The 17,565-nt window shown below is 58.3% G+C and overlaps 2 long non-coding RNA genes across 3 annotated transcripts; one reads left to right on the plus strand and one right to left on the minus strand.

Moving 5' to 3' along the window:
- Positions 1 to 492: 492 nt before the first annotated feature.
- LOC139825871 (uncharacterized) lies at positions 493 to 1,458 on the plus strand. The gene is made up of 2 exons (XR_011736027.1): positions 493 to 604; positions 1,338 to 1,458. It is a non-coding gene; the product is annotated as an uncharacterized lncRNA (long non-coding RNA).
- A 12,565-nt stretch (positions 1,459 to 14,023) lies between these two features.
- Positions 14,024 to 17,298, minus strand: LOC139825860 (uncharacterized). Of its 2 annotated transcripts, none has more exons than XR_011736023.1 (4): positions 17,069 to 17,298; positions 16,670 to 16,733; positions 15,837 to 15,965; positions 14,024 to 15,596 (listed from the first exon to the last, which is right to left on the minus strand). It is a non-coding gene; the product is annotated as an uncharacterized lncRNA (long non-coding RNA). The 2 variants fall into 2 exon arrangements; XR_011736024.1 differs by having other exon boundaries at positions 16,592 to 16,733.
- Between the last annotated feature and the right edge of the window lie 267 nt (positions 17,299 to 17,565).

Consider the following 17,565-nt stretch of genomic DNA (forward strand, 5'->3'; position numbering starts at 1 on the left):
AAGTGCCAGCGCTGATAGACCTGAACGGATGTGTGAAGGGAAAAGGTGATGGCCTGTGGTGTGAACCTGCCCCAGCAGCAAATCTGTGTGCACGGGACCAATGCAGAAACCCCAGAGCCGGGTTCCCTTGAGATAAATGATTCCCCTCCCCAGAATGACTCCTGGACAGCACCAGTATCTGCCATGGAAGCCCCCGTTTCAGCACACGGATGAGAGAAAGCCATGCAAACAGTCTTCCCCAGGGAATAACGGTGCACTGTGGGCATGGGGCGTTGGATGAAAAAACAGTGTCAGAAGAGGCCTAAGACCTCCCAGGAAACATGGCTTTCCCCCAAAGGGATGAAAAGGACCACCTTCCCCAGTGTTACCACAGCCCTGAGCAGACCCGCACGTCACTCTCCTTGGAACTGGGACACGAGTGGCACCCGGTTCCCAGAACAACACCGAGATGCTGTTCTGAAGAACCGTCTCCTTTCCCGTTTCTAGAGGATGCTGCCGGGAAGCGCCTCCTCCGTCGAGCCAGGCTTCCTCCACATCGGTTACCTGCCCTGACTGTGACGCCGGAGCAGGGTCAGAAAGCCGAGGGGAGTGAGCCTCGCGCCAGGTGAGACACTCGCATAAACGGGTGAGCGTGGCCCCCTGCTCCGGTCTCTGTGGGAGCGAGACGTTTCTCCCGGAAACACCCCACGTGCGCTTTGCCCACGTCCCACTGACTCATGGTTTCTTGCTTGTGGCAGTGTCTGCAGCTTCTTGGCAGACTCTGCTGGCACCACCATTTCTTTCTTCCCTTCCGATGTGCAGATCTCTTGAGTAGCCAAGTGCAGAGGCTCGTTCCAGGAGCAGAAGGTCATTTTGGCGTTCCCTTCAGGTTGAAATGAGCCTGGCCTTTCTGTTTGCTGAGAACAGAGTTCTGCAGTTAGTTACTGCAGAGGATGGCCCTGAGCAACCAGGAGCCTCTTCTGCGCTGACGCCTGTCTTACGGAGAGCTCAGTGGCAGGATGGCTTTTCCGTGGGGTCGTGTCCTCCCCCCTTTGACACTGTGTCCCCAGCGCCCACCCTGCCCGTACAGGGCGTAGCGCTATCTCCGGGCACAGGACCCTGTTCCTCTGGGTGCTCCAGCAAGAGAGGGCCGAGACCTGGGCATCCTGGGTTGCAGGGGGGCTGTTGGGCACATCCGAGGCTGACAGCTTGGGGTCTTCTCTGTGCCTGGGGACTTGATCACAAGGATGTGAGCAGAGCCCGTTCTGCTGCAGAAGCAGGTGCGCCACCTGGAAGCACAGGATGCAGAACCAGCTCCTCCTGCGCTCCTGCCAACACGCCCTGTTGTGTCTTTGCAGGCAGCTACCGGTCATCCAGAGGAGCTGCTTGAAGGAAAAGGAGGAGAAAGGAAAGCTACCGCCTCTGGTTGCACCCAGAGAAGTGGACTTCATAGCCAGAGCCATTGAGAGGAGAGAAAAGGTACCCGACACCGGATGCTGCAGGAGCACATCCTACTGGACTGTAGAGCAGCGTTGCTCCACACATGCCGGTGCTCACAAGATTCTTCACTGGGTGCTCACGGGACCACTGACCGGTTGCTTTGGTGTTTGCTTGGAGAGAGGCGGGTCACTGTCAGTTGAGAATATACTTGTCACTTCCAGTAGCCTGGAAACACCCCCAGAGCCCTCACGTGGGGCTGTTTCTGTCGGCCCGGTGGCTGCAGGGCTGGTCTGGGCTCGCCAGCTGCCGGCTGGTTTGTAGCCCGGTGGTGGCCGATCTCCCTGGTCATTCCAGACGGGCTCCTCGGTGGAGCCTGCGGGAACCTGGGAGCAAACCAGCGTGGACAGCGAGGCAGAAGAGAAGGGAGGGAAGGGAGGGAAACAGCTCAGCCGTGGCAGGACAGACTGATGCTGCCTGCTATTGCATTTCATTCGGCCTCCAGAATAAATGGCAGAAGAAGAAAGAGGAGAAGCTTCCACAGTATATCCAGAAATTCCTGGAAGGAGAGGAAAAGGAGAAAAAAGAGGCGGCGGTAGGGGAAAAAAGTAAACGGCCGTCAGCCGGAGCAATGACAGCAAAGGCCGAGGCAGAAAAGGAGACACCCGGTGTGGAAGGAGAGGCAGAAAACCCAGAGGAGATGCAGAGGAGCCAGGTACTTGGGATTCCTGCAGAAGAAGAGCACTTTCTCCCGCGGGGCGGCTGAGACCGCAAAGCACCTCTGGCACCCAAGCCGTCACAGCAGCGTTGCTGCAGCAGAGCCGGGCGGGTGATGCTGCCCTTCCTGAGCAAGAAGGGGGACACAGAGCTGCAGTGAAACCCTGGTGACACTCAGAGGTCACCCCAGGGCCTGCTGAGCTCCTTCTCCCGGTTCTCCCTGTCCCCTGTGGTCCATCCAGAAGTGTTCTGGGGTCTGCGTGCTGGGAAGCAGCACCCTCCGGGTGCGGGGCTGTTGTGTGAGAGTCTCCTCCTGTGCAGGAATCCAGCTCCCCCGAGTGCTCCTCAGACAGCTCCCCGAGCAGCGTGGAGTCAGACGAGTCCAGCTGGGACCTGCTGGAGATCAGGACCATTATGGAGGACTGGGAAGAGGCCGGAGGAGAGCCCCCCACAGTCCCTGAGGACAACAGCGTCCCCCCGAAGCGGTACGAGTGTGCCCACTCCAGCCGAGCTCTGGGGCCGTGGGGGTGAGCCAGAGGTGGTGGGTACAGGGAGCCAACACCTGAGCCACGGGGCTGCACAGGGCGCCCGGGGATTTCTGCAGCCACGGGAACGGGCTGGGTTAGACCCCACGGCAGGGGCCAGAGCAGGGGCTTGAAACCCCTCCTGCCTCCCGGGGGCTGTGGGGCAGAACGGGGCCGCATAGCTGTGGGGCTGAGTGTGGGAAGAGGCAGGACGGTCCCAGCTGCAGAGTCAGGGAGACTTTGTCCTTGCTGTTGCAGGAGCCTTTCCCCACGGACAGACCGGGCCCTGCGGGAGGTGGTGACCTGCATCCTGGGGCAGGTGGCCCGCAAGAGGAGAGGGGAGAGGGATGAGCAGCTGGATCTGCAGGACAAGCTCCAGTGGTAAATCTCTCCGGACACGGGCAGCGCTTCCTCTCCCGCAGTCCCTTCCTCCTGCTCCCCGCAGCCCCGCGGGAGAGAGCCGCTTCTCCTGGCACCGGCCTCTCGGCAGAGCCGCTCCTGCGGCCGCGGCTGGCGCCCAGCTGGGAGCCCGGCTGGAGCGCGCTCCTGTGCTCACACCACCTCCTCCCGCTGTGTGTCTGCAGCGAGCTGGCCGTGCTGCGCTGGGAACGGTCGGGGAAAGAGGCAGGCAGCAGCCAACACCTGCGGGAAGCTGCACCCCAGGCTGCACCCCCTGCCAAGGCGGGGGAGAGGAGGGCAGGACCGGTACGTCCCCAAGGCTCGATGTGGTGGCGTTTGTAATGGCGACGGCGCAACGGTGCGGCCAGGCTGGTCTGGGACAGCAAGCAGCCGGGTTGCTTTCAGCCCCGCGCTCCCTTGGCTCAGGGGTCGTTGCAGAAAGGCTCTGCAGTCGGGACCGTGAGCAAAGCAGGGCTGATGGAGAGGCTGAAAAGAAGGGGCAGGAGGGAGGGGGGGCGCTGAAATCCCCCCAGCCCCTGCCAGGGACACCAACACTGCCTGCTGCTGCATTGCCGTGGTCCTGCAGGCGCAGCCCCGCGTGTGCACGGAGGAGGAAACACGCAAGCTCTGGGAGTCCTTGTGCAGCAAGATAGAGCAGAAGCGCAGCAGTGGCACCGCCAAAGGCCTGGAAAAAAGAGCCAGAGCAATGGGAGGCCCAGGTACCGCAGGCCGTGAAAAACAACTGGGGAAAGAGCATTCCCAGTTGAGTGTTTGCCTTTTGGAGTGCTCGCCTCTGAAAAAGGGGGTGTGGGCCAGCTTCAGGCCAGAGCTGGGCAAAGAGGGTGTTTTCCTGACAGCCCTGGGGGCACGGAGAGCAGCAGGGTGGGACTGCACCCCAGGGACCTGGACCTGCTCTCTCCAGACAGCAGCAGATCCCACCACAGGTGTCCTGACCAGACTTGTTGCTCTGCACCTCTGTGCATACAAGACTACAGAGCTTTGTACTCAACTCCGCAGCTCTGGAGAGCGGATCTGCTCCACGTCGGCCAGTGCCAGGAGACCGTCTCAGGCGCTGAGGCTCGCGAGAGAGACGTCCAGCAAGAGCCTTCTCCGGCGTGACGAGCGCCAGTGCCGGCCAGGCTGCTGGCACCAGCTCTTGCCCCCATCAGTAAAGCCCCCCCTGCAAACCGCTGGGTCTCACGCTGTGGGTGTTTCCTTGGTGGCTGTGAGGCTGCGCTGGGCAGTGGGTGAGCGCTGGGGGGGCAGGGAAAGGCCTGCAGGGAGAGGGCTGGAGCTCCGGCCCTGCTCCAAGGGCAGCCCTCCCCAAGGCTCTGCTGGACCCGCTCGGCTGCGGCCCCGCTCTTGGTGCCCCTGCACCTTGTGGCCCTGGCACTGAGCCTGCTGCAGCTGCACATCCCGGACAGGAGGGGAGGAGGAGGAGGAGGAGGAGGAGGAGGAGGATGTGAAAAATGCAGTTGTGATTTGTGCTAATGTCAGCAATCAGAACACAGAACCACGGGCACAGTTCCATGCGGTGCTTTATTCCAGCGCTGGGAAACCAGGGGTTCGCACCCAAAGCTTCCAACAGCTGATTCAGACCATACCTTATTATACAAGTCAGTCACATACATATTCATTACACCCCTGACAACCATTAGAATATTCCACACCTGTAATAACACAAACTTTCTATCTAAAAGATGCTACAATTATCAGTTATTTTCTACGGTACCAACTTTAAAAGAATATATCGTAAATCTATGTCCACCTTAAGAATAAGGCTCGGTTACAGTTACCTGCCTTGTAAGAATATACCATAAATCTATGTCAGCTTTAAGAACAGAGTTTGGTTACTGATTACAAGAGTTCTATGGCTACAGGGCTGGTTGCCATCCTAATATTAATCCAACTGTAAGAGATCCAGCGATATTCAGGGAAGACCCATCCTGTCCTGTTCCATGGAACAAAACCTCTTGTCAGGTTGATTCCTCTCAGCCGCAGGCCCTGCCGGCCGCCCTCACGCATCCCGGGGGCGCCGGGGGCTCCCGCCCCGCGTTGCCCCGCACGCAGCGCTCCCACAAGGCCCCGCACACCGAGGGAGCGGGGGGAGGAGGCGGCTGCGGGGGGATTCGAACTCGGCACCCGGAGCACAGGGGGGGCGGGGGGGGAGGAGAGGGACGGAGCCCGCTCGGCTCCCGGGAGGCCGCGCGGTGCAGGGGCGGAGGGGGCGTGGCCAAGGAGAGGGGGGCGGGGTGATGGGGGGGCGTGGCCACGCAGCGGGATCGCCCGGACGCCTGGGTCCTCTCTCCCGAACTCCTGGGTCCCTTGGGGCACTCCTGGGTCCCCCCCCAACTACTGGGTCCTTAGGGGTACCCCTGGGTCCCCTTTCCCGAACTCCTGGGTCCCCTCTCCAGGACTCCTGGGTCCCTTTCCCAAATTCCTGGGTCCCTCCCCAACTACTGGGTCCTTAGGGGTACTCCTGGGTCCCTCCTGAACTAAATCCCCACCTGAACTCCTGGGTCCTCTCTCCCGAACTCCTGGGTCCCCTTTCCTGAACGCCTGGGTCCCTTTCCCGAACTCCTGGGTCCCTTTCCCGAACTCCTGGGTCCCTCCTGACCTGAATCCCCGCCTGAACTCCTGGGTCCCTTTCCCGGACGCCTGGGTCCTCTCTCCAGGACTCCTGGGTCCTCTCTCCCAAACTCCTGGGTCCGCATTCCTGAAAACCTGGGTCCCTCCTGAACTGAATCCCCGCCACTGGAGTGCAGCCATCAGACTCACAGAACAGTTTGGGTTGGAAGGGACCTTCACAGTTCATGCAGTCCAACCTCTGCCATGAGCAGGGACATCTTCACCCAGATCAGGTTGCAGCTGGTAGAAATGATGACCTTTCAGAGCGTGCTGGTGGTACTTTGTCCCTTGTGCCCTGCCCTGATGTGCAGAGGAGACAGAAGGGACACTGGGAAGCTTTGGGGAAGACCCCCCGTATGCTGAGGTGTTGCGTCTCCTTCCTCTTCAGCCTCTAAAAGGTATGTGGTAAAGAGCAGAGCTGGAACCGGGGGTTCCCATCATTTGGGATAAACCCTAAAAACTCATTAATCATTTTGGTTGGAAAAGACCCTCAAGATCATGGAACCCCACCATAACCCACCCCTGGCACTGACCCATATCCCTGAGACCCTTGTCTAAGGCTTGACAGGAGCTCCAGCGCAGTTGTCTGCAGCCAGTGACGGCGAGAAACCTAAAATAGGACATGGGAGAATTTGCATGGGAGCGTTCACCACGCGGAAATATCTCTGCCTTGGGAGGGCTGAGATTGAGTGGGTTGGAGGTTCTTTTTGTTTTCAAGGATGTGATCAAAATCACATGAAATGACACACAACGAAGGGTAGGCACAGGCTGGGACTGACACCGGAGCCTCAGCACCGCGTTTTATCCTTCATGGAGAAAGGGAACCAGGCTAAATCAGCCAGTTGGAGGCCAAAACAAGCAGCTCCTTTGGCTGTTCTGGGACGGGAGATGCAGGCAGGGCCACCAGTGTGGGGTCTGTCCTGGAGCTGCAAGGGTGGGATGCGGGACGAGGCAGCCAGAGCTGCATCCACACAAGGAGGCACAAACATCTGCCATTTCCATGTTGGTTTTAGGAGGGTTAATATATGTGATGGTGATTTTTGACCCACACATCGCCTGGGTTGGCATCACCAGCCACAGGTTGGGTTTTAGCATCGTTCTAAAATGCTGGAGGGAGCAGGGTGGGACTGAGGCAGCACTGGTGACAGAGGGACAGAGCCCCTGGGGTCCATGTCTGTCTTGTGCCAGACAACCCAGAGTTGGACTCGGTTCTCTGGGGAGCCCCAGGAGAGCAGAGCAGAGGGGGAGCATCCCCTCCCTCCACCTGCTGGTGATGTGGCCCAGAAGACACTTGGCTTTCTGGGTGCGAGTGCACATTGCCAGCTTATGTCCCTTTTGTCACCCACCAGCCCTTCTCCACAGGGTTGCTATCCATCCATCCATCCATCCATCCATCCATCCATCCATCCATCCTCCCCCAGTCTGTGCTGGTACTGGGTATTGCCCTGACCCAGGTGCAGGACCTTGCACTTGGCCTGGTTGAATTTCATGAGGTTCACATAGACCCCCCAGCCTGTCCAGGTCCCTCTGGATGCCACCCCTTCCCTCCAGCGCATCGACGACACCACTCAGCTTGGTGGAAAAGCAGAACTGAAGTGTCCTGGGTGATGCAGAGGCCAGGGAAATGTGCCTGGCTTTAGCTCTCTGCCAAGAACACCTGGGGAAACCCTTTGAAATGCTTCAGCCACTTTAGCAGAGAAAAATAACACCCCCACACAGCTGCCAGGCTTTCACTGCTCACGCAGGGACAAAGGACAGCGCGGGGACAGCACAGCGCTCACTCTGGAGCTCGCCGGCTCTGACACCCGTGCCTGTTTGGGAGAAATCTCAATGGGAAAGATTTTGTGCTCTGGGATTCAGGTCATCTGAAGAACACCAGCAAGGAGAACGACTGCCAAAACCTGCACAACGATGTGACCAACTCCAGCTCCCCTGGGGAAGGAGGCGGCTGGTGCTTGTCCCAGCCCAGCCATGCCATGGGCGACCCAGAGCGGATGACAGCAAAGCCTCTTTCCAGGCTCTATTTGCTGTGAGACCGTGGGGCAGGGTCCCATCCAGGGGGAACACGGGGAGCACATCCTGCCCGAGCTCTCACAGGCCGCTCTGCTGCACGGGGAGCAGAGGAAGGGACAGAGGGGTCTGGGTGGCCCCAGAGGAGCTTGGAGCAGAGCAGGGGGCACAGAAACCCAGGGAGGGTCTTGGAGACGGGTCCAGAGAGGATCCAAGTGTATATGGGGAGGGGGAAAGCGATGGGACGGTGCAGGGGGTGTCACACAGGGTGGGAGTGAGCATGCAGGGACCAGAGCCAAGCTGAAGGTGCTTGGTGGGGATAGAGGTGATTGAGCAGGGGACAGGAGCAAAGTCCTGCGGAGGGCAACGGAGCTGGAGGGGACTTGGAGGGGTAAAGAGGAATGGGGGAGACCCAGGAAAGAATCTGGGGCATGGGGGGTGTGAGGGGGAAGCACAGGAGCTGTGATATTTGGGATCAGAGGAACTGGAGAGAGGATGCAGAGGGGAAGAGGGATGGGGAGAACCTAGAGTGCACAGAGAGGGGGGCAGAATGGGTGCCCCCGGGGTGGGGGGAAGGCTGGTTTGCCAGTCATTGCCCCCCAAATGAGCTGGGGCTGCAGGTGGTCCCAGCACCCCCACCCTGGGCAGCAAAGGGGGACCATGGCAGCAGCAGCAGGTCCCACTGCACATCCAGCATCCATCAGGGGGAAATAAAACACCTAAGTGGGGGCAGATAAAGCAGGAAACCCCCAAAGTGGGCACAGGGAACAGAGCTGAGCACAACACATCCCAGCACTGGGGCTGCTGGGCTTAAATTGGTGTCCAGGAGCATGGGGGTGCAGGTGAGGATGCTCAGGGTGATAAAGGCATCAGAGTGGGGATGCCTGTGGGAGGGGGTGGTGGGGGCTCTGAGGTGCTTGGGTATGTGTGTGTGTCCCCAGCCCTGCAGGGGACAGGGGGACAAGCACAGCCCTGTGACACACACGTAGTGGCTGCTGCTGGGTGTCACGGTGTGGGGACCCAGGATCACCCCAACATGCTGCCCTGGGCTGGGGCCAGGCGGGTGCTCCCCCAAACTGTCAGCACCCACTCCTGGGCACCGCCCACTGGCTGCAACCCCCTGGGCAGGCACAGCGGTGCTGGGCTGTACTGGGACCTGTTGGTTCACAGCAGGATTTGGGGGGGGCCCAGGAAGAGTAGTCGGGCACCCCACCCTGTGCTGAGCTGGATCCATCCACCAGCACCACGTGGAGGACATTGGGGTGCAGGGGGGTAGGGAGGGGGTATGCAGGGTGAAGGGGCAGTATAGTGGGGTACAGGACAGGACAGTGGGTGTGGCAGGGTGCAAACCCCCCTCTCTCCCCCTCCCTCCTTCATCATGGAAGGAGTAGACACATCTCCCTCTCTCTCTGCTACAGCTTCTTTTGTTTGGCCCCAGAGCCCCTGGCCAGGGCCGTTAGGAGAAGGGAGCGCCGAGGTGCCAGGGAGCCGCTGGGCGCCCGCAGCCAGCGTGGGGGATGTTTGGAGGCTTCAGGGGCACCCACAGCCAGAGTGGGGGTGCAGAGAAGCTTCTGGAATGCCCACAGTCAGATGTGATCAGCCAATAAAAAATGGGACTCTCGTCAAGACTCCGCCCATTTGTCGCGGGTCTCTCGCAGCACGAGCGAGATGCTGCCGCTGAGAGCCCCCCCGGGATGGAGACTCCGCTGCCTTGCCGCCGCGGGTGTGAGTGAAACTGCCCATCGCAGGATTGCGAGTGTATTATAAATTTAGCCTCGCAGAATCGCGAGTGTGCACTTTCCGTACTCACTACAGCACGTGTATCTCTTCAAAATAACCCCACACCGTGTTCAGGCAAGTGCGGACTCCTCCCGGACTCAGGGACGGCTCCGGCATTGTTTTGGTGAAGCCACGTGCATGCACTCTGTGCACCGCCTGTCGTATTGGTTGCTGCCCCTTCATAATTTTCCTCAACTGGTATCCGAACCTGTATTCAAGTCACTTTTGGATGCTAAAACCCTGTTTCTCACCGGTTTAACAGAAGTTGTTTTGGACCCTGTTGTCCCTTAAACGAACCTGGGGTGCCTCCGGGACACCCCCCTTTCCATATTGATCCCCAGGAATGAGTCCCCCTCAGTCTCCTCTTCTCCAGCTCCAGAGCCCCAGCTCCCTCAGCCTTTCCTCACACGGGAGATGCTCCACTCCCTCCAGCATCTTGGTGCCTGTGCTGGACTCTCTCCAGCAGTTCCCTGTCCTTCTGGAACTGAGGGGCCACAACTGGACACAATATTCCAGGTGTGGTCTCCCCAGGGCAGAGCAGAGGGGCAGGAGAACCTCTCTGACCTACTGACCACCCCCTTCTAACCCACCCCAGGTACCATTGGCCTTCCTGGCCACAAGGGCCCAGTGCTGGCTCATGGTCACCCTGCTGTCCCCAGGACCCCCAGGTCCCTTTCCCCTTCGCTGCTCTCCAACAGGTCCTTCCCCAGCTTAGACTGGAACCTGGGCTTGTTCCTGCCCAGGTGCAAGCGTCTACCAGTGCTGCCCAGCGCTGATGAAATAAAGAATGCCGCCGAACAGCGGCATTGCCTCTGCTGTTCACTCCACCTCTTCGCTGCCAGAGAGTTCCCGCTTTCTCCAGAGCCCAAGAGACGAGGCCGAGAGAGCCCGGGAAGAGCCGGAGCCACCCCCGCCTCCCCGAGCCGGCCACGCCAGGAATTCAGCCGCCCGAGCGCTCTCCCCGCCACGCCCCAAGCGGCTCCCGCTGCCCGCGCAGGGGAACCGGGGCTTCTCGGCCCGGGACTCACCGGCCGTGCCGAACGCCCGCCCGCTCCGGACGCCGCTCAGCGCCGCGCTCGGCAGGGGCACCGCCATGCTGCGCGCCGCCCGCACTGGAAGGGCCCCGTTCCCATAGCGACGGGGGCCGCGCCGCGCGGAGTCCGGCCTGGAAGGCCCCGCAGCCGTAGCAACGGGTCTGTCTACCGCAGCGCCGGGCTGGGAATGCCCCCCTGCCCTAGCAACAGGGCTGTTTAGCGCGGAGCCTGCCTAGAAACGTCCCCGCAGCCCCGCGGGACGGGCTCTGCCCTCCCCGGGAACCCCTCCCCATCGCCGGCCTTGCTGCTCCGACCGGGCAGAGCCCGCGGAAGGACCGGAGAGGCCCCGCTGTCACCCCGGGGTACCCGGACGGGAGGTGAAGCCCAGCACAAGAACCAGGGGTTTTTCAGAAATCGGCCCGAAAAGGAAAAGCTGCAGTTGCCTGTGGGCTGTGGAACATCCTGGGGGTGCTGGGGAACCGCAGGGCAGAGTCACAGAGCCACAGAATCCCAGCCTGGTGGGGCTGAAGGGGCCTCTGCAGACCCCCAGTCCAACCCCTGCTCACGGGGGGGTCACAGAGCAGATCACACAGGGAAATGCGCGGGGAGGAAAACACAGCCTGGACCCTTCACTTGGCATCGTTGTGTTCTGGAACATGGCCTTTAAAAACCAGAAGAACATCCCAGAGCAACCTCCAAACCCTGCTACCCCCAATCTTGCACCCCCCAACTCTGCACCCCCAGATCCTGCTGCTCCAAACCCTGCACCCCCAAATCCTCCAGACCCACATCCCGATCTCCCAAACCCTGCACCCCACAACCCTGCACCTCACAACCCCTTCACCCCCAAATCCTGCACCCCCAGCCCTACCCAATAAAATTTCCACCCCCAAATCCTGCCCTACCAAGCCCTCCACCCCAAACCACTGCACCCCAAGATCCTGCACCCTAAACCCTGCACCTCCATATCCTCCTTCCCCAAACCCTGCACCCCAAAACACTGCACTCCAAACCACTGCACCCCTAAACCCTGAACCCCCAAATCCTGCACCCCTGGAACCTGCAACCCCAGACCCTGTAGCCCCAAATCAGGCCCCCCAAAATCCTGCTCCCCCAGCCTTGCACCCCCAAATCCTGCACCACCTAATCCTCCAAACCCCTAACACAACCCCCTAACCCCTTGTCCCCAGGGCCCATTGTGGCACCATGGTGACCCCCTTTGTTCCCAGGGCCTATTGTGATGTCCCCAGAACCCCTTTGTCCCCAGGGCCCATTGTGACACCGTGGAGACCCCTCTCGTCCCCAGGGCCCATTGTGACATTCAGGGGACCCCCTTTGTCACTGGTGCACATTGTGACAATCCAGGACCCCCCTTTGTCCCCAGGACCCATTCTGACACCGTGGGGACCCCGCTTGTCCCCACGGCCCATTGTGACATTCAGGGGACCACTCTTTATCCCATGGGCCCATTGTGACGTCCCAGGACCCCCTTTGTCCCCAGGACTTATTGTGACATCCTGGGGACCCCCCTTTGTCCCCAGGGCCCATTGGGACACCGTGGGGACCCCCTTTGTCCCCAGGGACCATCGAGGCTTCCCAGGACCCCTCGTTGCCCCCAGTGCCTCTTCTGACATCCCAGGACCCCACTTTGTCCCCAGGGCCCATTGTGACACCATGGAGACCACACCTTGTCCTCAGGGCCCATTGTGACATGCTGGGGACCCCCTTTGTCGTCAGGGCCCATTGTGACATCCTGGGGATCCCGTTTGTCCCCAGGGCCCGTTGTGGCACAATGAGGACCCCCTTTGTCACTGGAGCCCACTGTGACATCCCAGGACTCCACTTTGTCCCCAGGGCCCATTGTGGCACCGTGGGGACGCCCCTTGTCCCCAGGGCCCATTATGACATTCAGGGGACCCCTCTTTGTCCCCAGGGACCATTGTGACACTATGGGGACCCCCCCTTTTCACTGGGAACCCATTGTGACACCATGGGGACCCCGCCTTGTCCTCAGGGCCCAGTGTGACATCCTGGACACCCCCCATTGTCCCCAGAGCCCATTGTAACATCCTGGGGACCCACCCTTTTCTCCAGGGTCCATTATGACTTCACAGGACCCCCCATTGTCCCCAGGGCCCATTGGACGTCCCATGACTCCCTGTTGTCCCCAGAGTCCATTGTGACACCGTGGGGACCCCCTTTGTCCCCAGGTCCCATTGTGACATCCCAGGACCCCCCATTGTCCCCAGAGCCCATTGTGACATCCTAGGGACCCCTTTTGTCCCCAGGGCCCATTTTCGCACCATGAGGACCCCCTTTGTTACTGGGTCCCATTGTGACATTCCAGGACCTTACTTTGTCCCCAGGGCCCATTTTGGCACCATGGGGGATCCCTTTGTCACTGGGGCCCATTGTGACATCCAAGGACCCCCCCTTGTCCCCAGGGCCCATTGTGACATGCTGGGGACTCCCATTGTCCCCAGGGCCCATTGTGACACCGTGGGGACCCTCTTTGTCCCCAGGGCCTATTGTGACATCCTGGGGACCCCCTCTTGTCTCCAGTGCCCATTGTGACGTCGCAGGACCCCCCATTGTCCTTAGGGCCCATTGTGAAATCCTGGGGACCCCTCCTTTGTTCCCAGGGCCCATTGTGACATGCTGCGGACTCCCTTTGTCCCCAGGGTCAATTGTGACATCCCAGAACCCCCCCTTGTCCCCAGAGCCCATTGTGACATCCTGGGGACTACCTTTGTCACCAGAGTCCATTGTGACATCCTGGGGATGCCCTTTGTCCCCAGGGCCCATTGTGACATCCTGGGGACCGCCCTTTGTCCCTAAGGCCCATTGTGACTTTCAGGGGAACCACCTTTGTCCCCAGGGCCCATTGTGACATTCTTGGGACCCCCTTTGTCCCCAGGGCCCATTGTGACATCCCAAGACCCCACTTTGTCCCCAGGGCCTATTGTGACATCCTGGGGACCCCCCTTTGTCTCCAGGGCCCATTGTGGCATCCTGGGGACCCCCTCTGTCCCCAGGGTCCATTGCGATATCCCAGGACCCCAACTTGTCCCCAGGGCCCATTGTGACACCGTCGGGACCCCCATTTGTCCCCAGGGCCCATTGTGACATTCAGGGGACCCCTCTTTGTCCCCAGGGCTCATTGTGACATCCCAGGACCGCCCGTTGTCCCCAGGGCCCATTGTGACTTCCCAGGGCCCATTGTGACATCCTGGGGACCCCCTTTGTCCCTGTCGAGGGTTAAGATTCCTAACCCCAACTCCTAACCCTAATCCCTGACTCTTAACCCTAACCTCTAACCCTAACCCAGAACATAACGCTAATCCTAATCCTAAACCTAAGCCTAATTCCTAACCCTAAACCCAATCCTAACCCAATCCCTTAACCCTAACCCAAATCCTTAACTCTAAGCCAAACCCAAACCCTTAACCCTAACCCAAACTCCTAACTCTAAGCCTAAGCCCAACCCAGACGCCTAAGCCCAACCCTAACCCAAACTCCTAGCCTTAAGACTAACCCTAAATCCTAACTCAAACTCCTAACCCTAAGTCTAAGCCTAAACCAAACTCCTAAGCTTAAGACTAAGCCTAACCCAAACTCCTAAGCCTAACCCTAACCCAAACTCCAAAACCTAAGCCTAACCCTAACCCAAACTCCTAACCCTATGCCAACCTTAACCATATTCCTACCCTTTCCCCCTAAACCTGAAGTCTTACTGCTTACACAAACACTATTCCCTAACCCCTAACCTTAATCCTTACTCCTAACATTAACCCTAATACTAACCCTTATCACTAACCACATCCCTACCCATAAGCCCTAAACCTAATCCTAATCAAACCCTAATAATAACCCTAACCCTACCCCTAACACCTATCCCTTCATCTAAACTTCTAATATTAGTCCAATCACTTACTGTAATCCTAAAGCAAGGCTAAATCGAAGACCAACCTCTACCCCTAACTCCAACTCTAAACCTAATGCTTAGCCCTCTTACTCTAATCAGAAATCTATGCCTAAACCTAAAACCAAACTCTATCCCTCACCCAAAACCCCTCACCTTAACTCTAACCCTAATCCTAATCAAACCCTGACCCTACCACTAACTCTAACCCAAACGTAACCCTAACCCCAGCCCTACTTCCTCAAACCAACCCCTAACCCCAACCACTTCCACTGACACTACTCTCTATCCCTAACACTAATCAAATCCTAACCCTAACACATGAACACCTAACCTAAACCCAAATGCAAACACATACCCGAACCTAAAATCCTAACTCTCAGACTAATCCCTAGCTCCTAAGTCTAGCACTAACCATAATTCCTAACCCTAAAGCCTAACTCTAACACATAACCCTAATCCCAAACATCACCTAACTGAAACACATACTCCTAACCCTAACAGTAATTCTAACCCTAACTCTGACCCTTGCCCTACGTTTAACCCTATTTCTAACCTTCGATCTAACCCTCCCCCTTAAACATAAATCAAACCCGTAACCCCAAAGTCTAACCCCACTCCCTAATTCCTAAGCCTAACCCTAACTGTAACTCCTAACACTTCCCTTTACCCTAAATCGAACCCTATACCTTAACCCTACTACTTAACCCTAACTTAAACCTCATAGAACCCAATCACAAACTTCTAATCCTAACCCTTAACGCTATGCTCTAACCTCTTGCCCAAAGTTTAATCCTAACTCTAACACTAAGTCTAACCCAAAACCTGACCCATAACCCTCACTCAAAACCCTAACCATGCTCCCTAAGCCTATCCCAAACTCTAACCCTAACTCTATCCCCTAACCCAAAACCTTACCTAACACTAACCCTCAACCTTAACTAAAACCTAACCCTTATCTAAATGCTAAACCTAAACCTAATCCTAACCCTAACTCTAAATCTAACCCTAACTTAACCCTTACACTAAGCCCTAATTTTTACCCTAACTCTAACCTTTACTGTAAATCCTAACCCTAAGACAGCTGGGAGCCAAAAGGCTGAGCTGAGGACGCAGCTGAAGGTCGGCTTTTCAGGATTTGCCTGATGCAGTGCAGATGAGGACAGCCTGCAGAACAGGAAAAGAGGCTGACGTGATCTGAAGGCCAGGTCAGGAGCCCCCCTCTTCCTCCACACTCCACAGTGCACAAGCACAGCACTCAATTGCTACCATCTTAGCCAACCCGAGAGAACAGGAGAGGTGGCTGCTGAAATCACTCCCTCCCCCGGGCCACCTGCCATGCAGTTGTCTCGTGGAGTACTGGCCTTGCTGCCAGTCAGGAGCCTGAGAGCAACTGGCACCACTAACCTCGACTTGCCAAAAGGCCCAGGAGTTGGGCTGGGTGCTGTCCATGGGGAAGGTGTGCTTGGCAAATTGGGAATGAGGTGGTGCGCAATGGTCGCTTCTGCTCGCCTTCCACAGGATGCTGCGCTGCAGCTATTGACATGAAAAAAAAAACAACAAACTTGGTGATCTAAAGAAAAGAGGTTTCCATGAGCCAAGAGAAGAAAATAAGAAGGAGAGCCCAGAGAAAAAGGAAGGGTAAAGACACAGCAGGGGAGAGGAAAGTGGGGGTGGTCAACAAATCAGAAGTGTTTTCCGTTAGAAGCAGAAAGGAAAAAAGGAAGGAGGGAAATGTAAACAACAGAAACCCCAGCGCACTGTCCTGAGCCCTGGCTGCACAGTGGCGCCCAGAGGGCCGGTCCCAGCCACTGCCTGGAGGCTGCAGAGTCTCCTCCTCCCACCACCCCAGGGGACAGGATACCCAGAGAAGATTGGCGAGGCCACCCCGCTCCAGGGACTGGCACCCCCGCCCCTCTGTCCTGAGCAAGAAGACAGGAGGCGTTCCTCCAGCCTTAATCCGGGATGGGAACAACAGCAGGGACCTGGCCCTGCACCCCAAACCAGAGCAATTGCTGCAGCCCTGGGGCTGAGGGGCTCTCCCTGTCTGCCTCCAGCTGAGCAAGACACCCAGCATCTGGTCTACACTGTCCCCAACACAATCTCCAGATCACAAGACACAAGGCACCTATTGAAGACCCCAGGCAGAAGCTCAGACTCACTTTTTGGCACAAAACACCAGCTTCTTGGCTGGTAGTGGTGACATGGTGCTCTGGCCCTGAACAGCCTTCAGGACTCACCTGGCCTGTCACTGGGGAAGACACGGGTCTGTTGGTCACAGCTTTTTTCACCTGATCAGAGGCGCTGGCCCCAAGAGATAAAACAGAGCATGAGCACAGGGCCCCAGACTGCACCAAAACCCTGAGCCTGCCCCCAGCCAGGCCCTGGCCAGCACGCCATGAGGGACGGCTGCACTGTCCCCCACAGCGCGGAGCCTCACTGGAGGAGTCGTGGCTCATGCTCAGGCAACGGGCTCTGCTTTGCCAGACAGAGGCAGCACAACAACAGCAGCTGCTTCCCTCTTGCCCACACCCTGCCTGACACTGGCAGTTAAGCAGCCTTGAGAGCAGGAACGGTGCAGCTGCAGGAACATCCCCTGTGAGAGCAGAGCTCCCCCCACCCAGACCCTGCCCCAGTACCTGATCTCCAGCGCCAGGTCCAGGAAAGGGTCAGAGGTCTCCCAGATGCTCCTGCACACTGAGAACTTCACTGCAAAAGCAAGAGCAGTAAGCACACCCTGGCACAACACCTGCACCCAACACCACCCCAGCACAGCACAGGCAGCTGCCGTGTTCCCCCTCTCCAGCTTTGGGCTCTGGGATGTCGGCACCAGGATTCACAGCGTGCAATTCCACTGCGTGCTGGGACAGCAAGTGCTGCTCCGTAACTGCCAACGTGGGTTCTTCAGCTGGTGGCAAAGAGCTGGGGCCCACAGCCAACAGCATTTTCCATCACCACAACACACCCCACAACCCACAGGAACATCCAGACTGACCAGCTGCAGCTCTGGAGAAGTTACACACACTCAGCAGTTTTCCCAAAAGGTTTTTGCTCCAAGGCTCTCAGGGAAACCACTGCCCTGAGAGTCACAGGCCCAGGACCTGGCAGCCAGCGCTCACCACGGGAGCACAGGGAT

Source organism: Patagioenas fasciata, chromosome 29 (genome assembly GCF_037038585.1).
Source record: "Patagioenas fasciata isolate bPatFas1 chromosome 29, bPatFas1.hap1, whole genome shotgun sequence".
Taxonomy (NCBI): Eukaryota; Metazoa; Chordata; class Aves; order Columbiformes; family Columbidae; genus Patagioenas; species Patagioenas fasciata.